At 40.7% G+C, this 9905-nt stretch overlaps 1 pseudogene; it reads right to left on the minus strand.

The window, feature by feature from the left end:
• Window positions 1-4823: 4823 nt before the first annotated feature.
• LOC102855013 lies at window positions 4824-5761 on the minus strand (annotated as a pseudogene).
• Window positions 5762-9905: the final 4144 nt, after the last annotated feature.

Below are 9905 nucleotides of genomic sequence, written 5' to 3' on the forward strand. Positions count from 1 at the left end.
TGGAGGCAAGAATGATGAGACTTCGCCTTACATACTTTGGGCATGTTGCTAGGAGGGGCTATTCCTTGGAGAGGGGCATAATGCTAGGAAAGGTGGAGGGTCTGCAAAGGAGAGGAAGACCCTCCACTATGTGGATTGATGTGGTGACTGCTACAATAGGTTCTTGAGTGTCAGGAGGTGTAAGAATGGCACAAGATAGAACAAGGTTCAGATCCTTCATTCATAGGGTTGCTATGAGTTGTACTCGACTTAACACTACCTAACAAAAGCAGTAACAACCCAGAAACTGAATAATATACATGGAATTCTACTTCTGAGAAATGCTGTGTGTGTGTGTGTGTGTGTATGTGTATTTATGTATTTATATTTTTATATCATGTAAAACCAATCAGATACCTATTTAATTAATACAGGTTCTCAGCAAACTTGTAAGTATGAATTATGGCCCTTGGAAACCTTTTTTCCAAGTTCACACTTTCTCCCCTCTAGGTGAGGGATAATTCAAAGATAGCTTTCTTATATTCTTATAATAGTTTTCTATGGCAACCATAACAAATTACCACAAATCCAGTCAGTGAAAGCAACACAATTTATTATCATATAGTTACAGAGGTAAGAAGACCAAAGTGGTTCTCATCAATCAAAAAAATCAAGATATCAACAAGATTGTGTTTCTTCTGAAGGCTCTAGAGAAAAATCTATTTCTTGCCTCTCTCAGATAGTAGATTATGTGAAGATTGTACATTTTATAATAGCTTTCCAGATAAGGAAAAGACTTTACCCTTAGATGTCACTAGTTTACAGACACTGTTATGTGAATACTATTCACATTACTCAGATAATTCTCACAATAGCTATGTAAAGCAACTGTATTTCTTAACTCCATTTTACCTTTGAGGGAGCCAAGGCATAGACAAGTTAAAATCACATGAACAAGTTGACTAATTAGGAACTGTAGGAGCCTAAAATAAAAATTACACAGCCACAGCATGGGTTATGTGTCTGTCTTTTTTTATATAATCTCTATAAATAATAAAAAGAAAGAATGTAGGATGAAAATATTTCTTTTGAACTTATCCATGCATTTTTCATAATCAAAATAGCAAAAATACAGTTTCTTCTTACTCCAAGAGAAGGTAAATATTTAATTAATGTTCCAAATTAACTTCTTGATTTGTGAATAAAGCAAGAATTTAACACATCGTTTTTAAATACAAAGTGGAAAGATAGCCCAGCAGAGGAAAGAAGTATAAGAACATTTGGAATGAAATCCAATTTGAATGCTAATTCATACTGCTTATTAAAATACAACTAAAAGCAAAATGGAGAATCAAAACACTGGAAGATATACTAAACAGTAAAGAAACAAAAAAAAAGAAAAAATCTAAGAAAAACAGTTGTGATTGAGTTGATTCTTACTCATTGTATAGTATGATCATGCAATAATAAGCAACTCTAAATAACAGCAATGTAAGAAAAGAATAATGTTGTTGTTGTTGTTGTTGTTGTTGTTGTATGCCATCGAGTCACCTGCAACTTACAGCAACCCTATGTACAATAGCTCTGAAGCCTGACTTGTCCTGAGCTAATCTTACTGTCTCTGACACACCTCCCCTCAATACCCTAGTCACTGTCAATCCATCTCATCCAGAGTTTCCTCTCCTGTGCTATCCTTCCACCCTTCTGAGAGCATGATGCCCTTCTCCAAGGGCTGGTCCATTTGCCTCAAATATTTTAGAACAATCTAAGGTCAATCATCTTGATAGAGAAAATATTTTGGATAGAGTTTTAGGTTTTTGGTTTTTTTTTTCATATTTTCAAATGTCAGGTACCTTAACTCATTATTCTCAAATCAGAACAGGCTCAGAGTTGGCTCTTCACTGGGCTTCTGAGACTTCAAATCACTCAGGAGCAGATTCTCCATTTATCTTCCTCAGAACTTCTGATAAACTTGAACTACAAAGGTGAAACTCTACAGAGTAGGCCACCAGAGTTCTCTAAACAACAAATAAGGAAAAGTACTTAATCGTAAAGATGAAAGACTGAGAGAGGAGCCCTGGAAATGGAAAAGCTCTGTGAAAAATGTCCAAGTGAACTTCTAAGAACAGAGAAGAAAGGCTCTGCAGGTGCTTCCTTATCGGAAAAGCCAGGCAGACTATTATTCTGTGAGAATGTTTCTTTTTCAAACAGCCTAGAAAAACTGTGACCTTGTAAGTTGCTGTTGTTGTTGTTTTGTTGTTATATGCCACTGAGTCACTTGCAACTCACAGCGACTCTATGCACAGCAGCTCTGAAGCCTGACCTGTCCTGAACCAGTCTCACTGACTCTGACACACCAACCCCCATTGCCCGAGTCATTGTGTCACTCTATCCGATCCAGGGTCTTCCTCTCCCTCACTGTTCTTCCACCTTACTGAGCATGGTGTTCTTCTCAAAGGACTGGTCCCCCCTGACCACATGCCCAAAGTATGTGAGACAAGACTTTTGCCAACTCTTTGGTTTTCTGCTTATTTTATTCCCTCACTGTGGAGTGAGGTTCTTCATACTTCATGATAAAGCAAGCCTAGGTGCAATTCCTAAAGAAAAGGAGAAAGACAATGAGAAAATTACATTTGTTTTCCTCACAAAATCTGTGATTGTGCTGAACTAACAATCTAAGATCATCTAAGATGACCCAGCACAGGTTGCCATATTTGTTGGAAAATATTGAACCAGAAGCTACTTATAGCTGACCCTCAAGAGGGTTTTCAGATACAGTGAATCTCATGGGAGGAGATTGCCTATCTTCCTCACTTCACACAGCTGATAGATTTGAATTGCATGCTTTTAAGTTGTCAGTACAACTAAGACCATTAAGCGATAAGAGTTGTTGTTGTATATCACTGAGTACAGCTTACCCACTGATGGGTGTTCAGAGACAGTAAATCACATGGAAGAAGATGGCCCATCATTCTCCTATGGAGAAGCTGGTAGATTTGAACCAGATACTTGTGCATTGGTGGTGTAATTCCTTACCACTAAGCCACCAGAGATCCCAGTTGTTGTTGATATGTACTGCCAAACTGAGTACAACTCACCAATGAAAAACAGGTATGAATCCTGTCCTGTCTTGTTCTGTCCTCATCATTTCTGACACACTTGAGTCCTCTATTGCTGTAAATGTGTCAATCTACCTTATTGTGGGTCTTCTCTTTCACTAGCCCTCCACCTTTGACCATCCCCCTTCTCACCACCACCTTGCTAGTCGGCCCAGCCACCAGTTTCCTGGGCTGTCATTATTCCTACTTCAACCGCTAGAGCATGAAGCAGATAAGGCAAATTCCTCATATCTGGGGAAAAGGATCCTAAACTATTTGCAAAACTGAAATTTTAAGAAAAGAAAAAGAAATAAAAGAAAAAGTGGAAGACCTTGATAAAGGTATATATTCCTCATCAGAATATAATTTAATTTATATAATTCACAGTTTACTTGAGGATTGATACTTGAGAATGTTAAAGTAAAAACTAGTAGATAAGGCAAATGAGGCTTCAAACAAAAATGGATTACATAAAGCTTTACAAGAGAATATCAGTTAAAGCGAAAAAGAAGTTATTGCCCAACCAAAGAAGGATGTAATATTTTCTCTTTTTAAAAAAATTCCATGTTGAAAACAGATAGGCTGAGAATCAGCCCTGAATCTTACTGGCAACATACACCTTTGATGTTAGAAAGTGTTGGGATACTATGGATCTAATTGGAAAGAAATCACTTTTCTACTGAAATATTTTGTTTTCCAGGAGAATCTGGCGGGTCCATGAAGAGTTGCACTGCTAACCTAAAAGCTGTGCTTCTCTGGAGCTTCACATTCACTGCAGCTCCCATGAGCTTTACAATCTTGGAAACGTAGTGAATGATCAACTGTGAGTCAATTCTAACTCTACGGCAATGAGTATAGTGTTGTTCTTGTTGTTATGAGTCGTGAAGTCACTTGCATCTCATAGCGACCCTATATACAATAGCTCTGAAACCTGCTGCTGTTGTTTGTTATATGCCTTCGAGTTGCTTGTGACTCATAGTGACCCTATGTACAACAGCCCTGAAATCTGTTCAATCCTGTGCCAACCTTATTGCCTCTGACACACCTGTCCTCACTACCCCAGTCACTGAATCAAGAGTTCCAGAAAATGTCTATGAAGGAAAATTGCAGGGAGTTGGTATCTAAGAGTGGACCTATCATCTCTGTAACTGTGAAGCTTCTTCAAGTGCAGAAAAACCAGTAAAGTGGCCAAAAAGTGACGTTTCCCCTAGTATTTAGTAGTAAAATAACTCCCACTGTGCCATTCCAGTCATAGTGAAGATCACCATATTGAGCTTCTACAGACTGTATTGGGTGAAAACGTCTGGTTCCCTGTCTCTCACCCTCACCGAATTGCTCCAAGTTGTTGTGTACCTTTGAGTCAGAACTGACCCATAACTGACCTTCCAGAGGGTTTTCAGAGGCATAAAATTGCTGGGAGGAGGTGTGCTTTTTTTGTTTCTTTGTTTTTGTTTTGTTTTTACCTTTCTCCCACCTGGTAGATTTGAACCACGTACTTTTGCATAGGCAGTGAAACAAACTCCTTACCACTAGGCCACTAGAGCTCCCAGTTCCTCCATAAGAAGGAATATTACCTTCCAACAGATTTTCAGAGACAGTAAATTGCATAGGAGGAGACAGCCCACTTTTCTCCTGTGGAGCAGCTGGTGGATCCAAACCATGTACTTTTTTTTTTTTTTTTAAGAGAATGAAGCCTTTATTTCCTTGTTTCACACAAAGCTGGCAGAGTTGGTGGCTTTTTGGTTTTTAGTCAAAGAGACCAAATCCCATATCCTCGTCCGACTCTTCCGACTCTTCCTTTGCTTCCACCTTGGCTGGGGCCACAGCAGCAGGAGCAGCTGCGGTAGTTGCGGTGGCCACAGGGGCAGCAGTCACACATGCAGATGGATCAGCCAGGAATGCCTTGACCTTTTCAGCCAATGGGAAGGTGTAGTCAGTCCCCACAGACAAAGCCAGGACCCGCTTATACCCATTGATGGTGGAATGTGGTATTGAGGCCACAGTTGGGTAACCAATCTGCAGACAGACGCTGGCAACATTGCGGACACCCCCCAGGAAGCGGGTATGCAGGGTCTCCTCTGTGATGTCAAGCACTTCAGGATTGTAGATGCTGCCGTTGTCAAACACCTGCTAAATGATCAGGCCGAAGGAGAAGGGAGAGATGTTCAGCATGTTCAGCAGGGTGGCCTCGCTGGCTCCCACCTTGTCTCCAGTCTTAATCAGCTACACATCACTCAGAATTTCAATGGTGCCTCTGGAGATCTTAGTGGTGATGCCCAAAGCCTGGAAGAAGGAGGTCTTCTCGGGGCCCAGACCAGTATTCTGGGCTGGCACAGTAACCTCACACAGAGCAATGGCACCAGCACGGTGTTGGCCAGCAGCATGTCCCTGATCTCTGTGAGATCCTCTTTGGTGAACACAAACCCCACGTTCCCCCGGATATGAGGCAGCAGCTTCTCCAAGGCCGGGTTGATGTCCAGGTAGACCCAGATGGCCTTACGCATCATGGTGTTCTTGCCCATCAGAACCACAGCCTTCCCGCGGAGGGACATGCGGATCTGCTGCATCTGCTTGGAGCTGACATTGTCTGCACCCATGATGAAGCATTTCGGATAATCATCCAGAAGTTGAATGATCTTAAGGAATTAGTTGGACTTTCAGGTCACCCTGTCTTCCCTGGGCATTACTGCGGTGCATCAGGGATTGCCAAACGGGGTTTAAAGACGATGTCACTCTCAGGAGGATGCCTGGCGAAAGAACCGTGTACTTTTATATTGACAGTACAATAATTTACCACTAAGCCACCAGAACTCCTATATTCCTCCACAGGGTCTATAAAAATGCACCAATGCAAGCATATAATTCCTTTAATTTACATAAATGTACTCAAGACCTATAGCAAGCAAGATGCTAGAACTCCGTGGGGTCCTCACCACAGGTGGAAGTTGACAAATATACCTCTCAATCGTACTGTGCTTAATAAACTTCAGCTTTTCAAGCAAATCCCTAGGTTGTCTTCATTTTTATTCATTCTTTAGCTCTCAAATGCACAGCAAATGATTGAAAAGACAACAGCCTAAATCAGGCATGTACTTTAGTTTCTAAATTGACATGGTTGTTCCTTAGTAATTTGGATAGGTCCCTGACAGCACTTTTCCAACCCAATATATCTCTTGATCGGCTGGCTGCTGGTACCAAGGATGTTGATTGTGGATCCAAGTAAGATGAAACCATTGACAATTTCAATCTTTTTTTTTTTCATTTATCACGATGTTGCTTATCAGTCGAGTGGTGAGGTTAGTTGTCTTTTGGATGTTAAGATGAAATCTATTTTAAAGGTTGCCATCTTTGATCTTCAAAGCAAGTTTTTCAAGTACTCTTCACTTTCAGCAAGCAATGTTGTTGTTGTTGTTGTTGTTACGTGCCTTTGAGTCACTTGCGACTCATAGCGACCCTATGTACAACAGCCCTAAACTCTGTCCTGTGCCAATCGCACTGTCTCTGACACTCCCATCTCTATTATCCCAGTCACTGAATCAATCCACCTCATAGAGGGCCTTCCCCTCCTGCACTGTCCCTCCACCCTCCCAAGCATGATGACCTTCTCCAAGGACCGGTCTCTCCTCCCAACATGTCCAAAGTATGTTAGACGGAGCCCCAGAATCCTTGCCTCTAAGGAGCCACCCAGTTTAACCTTTTCCAGGACAAATCTGTTTGTTTTCCTAGCAGTCCATGGTATTCTCAATACTCTTTTTTCTCCAGCACCACAGCTCAAAGGCATCAATTCTCCTTCTATCCTTCTTGGTCATTGTCCAACTCTCTGATGCATAACAAGTGATTGCAAAGACCATGGCCTGTATCAGATGCACCTTAGTCTCCAGAGAGACACCATTGCTCTTCAGTACTTTGGAGAGGTCCCTAACAGACTTTCCCATGGCAAGCAATATAGTATCCTCTATATAACCAGACTATTGATGAATCTCCAATCCTAAAGACACATTCTTTTTCCTAAACTAATTGAGATTGGTTTGCTCTACTTTATACTACAGAGTTTCTTTTAAAAAAAATAAATAAAAATTGTATTCATTTTAGTGAAAGTTTACAGAGACTTTGGATTTCCATTCATTCATTGTTGCACTTTTCTCCCTGCCCACCCCTCACCTCCAATTTGCCCTTCTGTTTGAAGAGTAAGAGAAAAATTCTTCCATTTTTTAACAATCTCTCAACTGAAATCCACTCCACTATGTAGCTGTCATACTAGAGTCCTGTCTTGACAATAATAACTAATCACAATCCCTTTTCAACAGTTCTCTCCCTCATCTGTTTCAATGCAATATACATTATCTTTTCCCTCTTTTTTTAGTTTCCCCCCAACCTTGATGTCAGTCCTGCTTTACAACAGTGGCATTATGTTGCATTTGTCCTTTTGTAATTGAGTTATTTCACTCATCATGTCCTTCAGGGTCACCCATAGTTACAGAGTTTCTTATCAACAGTTCTGTGCATTTCCTTTCTTGTTAGTGCCTTCAGCCGGATGATCCTTCTTTGTTCAGTAAGAAGCTGATTCTTACCAACTATTCCCTGTGTCTCTATTCATGTGAGACATCCTAATTCTATTCCTAACATTCCCACCTGGAGAAATAGGAGATCCTAACAGAGGAGAGAAATACATAGCATAGTGATTTGGGAGGGGGTGAGGGTAGAGCATTTCAAAGTTATAACATACAGTGACTACGAAAATAGAGAACTGAGGATTTAAAAGAAGAATTTAAAGGCCTGAGACATCAGTGCTCTGGTGGCTTTGTGGTAAGGAGTTGCCAGCTGCCAACAGAAAGGCAGGCAGTTTGAATCCACCAGATGCTCCCCTGGAAAAAGATGATCTGTCTCCTTTCCTTTAAGCTATGGCCTCTGAAAATCTACTAAGTGTCAGCACATAACAAAAACAAACAAGAACTCAGAGGATTGTAGTCATCAATATGAGTGAAAAAGACCCTAGCTGGCTGCAGAAATAGAGCTGAAGGGAACAAAATTGTTTCTGAAGACCCAGATTCTAGCAATGAAAGGTAGTGATGTCAAACAATTAAAATCAGTTGTCTCAAGTCCATTCTGACTCTTGATGACACCAGGTATGCTGCTTCTTAAGATTTTCCATGCCTTTTTCCCCCATTATTTTATATTGTTTGTGTTAAGTCTGGACAGGGGGCCAAGGGGAAAAATGAAGAATTCAAACACTGATAAGAGAGCAAACAGCCTTGCCTGCCTGGCTGACCTAACAGGCGAACCATAAATCACAGTGGAATGTACCTTCCCTCAAGACTCTATTATAAAAACCCTTCCCAATAAGTTCAAGGTATGACTTCCCCATTCTGTATGTCCAGAATGAGGAACCTCATCTGGAAGGTCCACTACTCCCACTTATAATAAAGCTGTGCTAAGCTTTCTCTCGTTATCTCTGAATCCTTCCTTAAGTCCGCTAACTTAACAGTTTGCATACAAAATTCTTTTTGTGTTCACACTATCCTTCATTCACATTGTATTTCATACAACCATTCCTATTCATTATGTTTTATAAAATTAATCACCATTGAGCAATGCCCACCATTACTTGATCTGCCTCATTTCTGTAGCTGGAAAACTCCTAGTTATCACTCATCAGCCTGCTGGACAGTTCCTTTTTAAGAGACATAGATACCATCCAAAAATTTTCAGATATCCTTGTTTTTAACTGTTCTACATTGCTGAATCAAAGCAGCTAAACTTGATACAAGTTCAATGTCATTTCCTTCAAGAATTAGCTCATCTTTCTGGGCTTGAGATACTAAACAAGCAACACCTGGTCTCATTTGAACTCTCCGAATGTATTTTTCACCCAAGAAGTTTCTAATTTCAACCAGAGATCCACTCTCTTGAATCACAGCGCTGATGGGCAAATGAGCATACACAGACCTCATCTTGTAATGAAAGCCCAATGTTAACATCCTTGATCATGTTCTGTATGTGCCTACAGATGGTGCAAACAGAAGCCAATTCCTTCCTGTTTCCCCACCATTTGATTACTAGGTGGACATAGACCTTTAAGTTTTCAATAGTGTGTTAACTATTTGTACTACCCAGAGACTCCAGTAAATTCACTTATTGTTTCTGTTGTCAGTGTTGTTGCTGTGACGTGCTGTTGAGTCTACCACAACTCATAGCGAGCCTAACCCTGCTCTATTCTGAGCCAATCTGTCTCTGATACCCCTACCCTCATTATCCCAACTATATGTCAATCTGTTTCATCTGGTGTCTTACTCTCCTGCACTGTCCCTCCACCTTTCCAAGCATGATGTCCTTCTCCAAGGACTGGTTCGTGCCAAAGTATGTGAGACGGAGCTCAAAATCCTTGCCTCCAAGGAGCAGCTTCTTTGTTCTCTTGGCAGTCCATGGTATATTCAATACTCTTCTCCAGCACCACAACTCAAATACATCAATTCTTCTGTCATCTTTGACCACTGACTGTCCAGTTCTCTGATGTATAGCAAGTAATTGCAGAGATCATGACTTGGATCAGTCACACCTTAGGCTCTAGACTGGCATCATTGCTCTTCAGCACTCTGGAGATATTTTCTCTGGAGCACATTTTTAATGCAGTTTGTCTTTTGATTTCCTGACTACTAGAGCAAAGTAAATGTTGAAGGAAAAGATGGTAGATACAAATGGTCTAAAAAAGCCAAATAGTTTTAATAAAGCAGGGTTTGGGATTTTATATTGTTTGTGGGTTGATTTTTATTGTTGTTTTCCAAGAAAGGAGAGGGTCACAGAAGAAGAGGAAGACCCTCAACTAGGTGA

The sequence above is a fragment of the Elephantulus edwardii genome, unplaced genomic scaffold, assembly GCF_000299155.1.
Source record: "Elephantulus edwardii isolate Elephantulus edwardi_28Jun2011 unplaced genomic scaffold, EleEdw1.0 scaffold00017, whole genome shotgun sequence".
Taxonomy (NCBI): domain Eukaryota; kingdom Metazoa; phylum Chordata; class Mammalia; order Macroscelidea; family Macroscelididae; genus Elephantulus; species Elephantulus edwardii.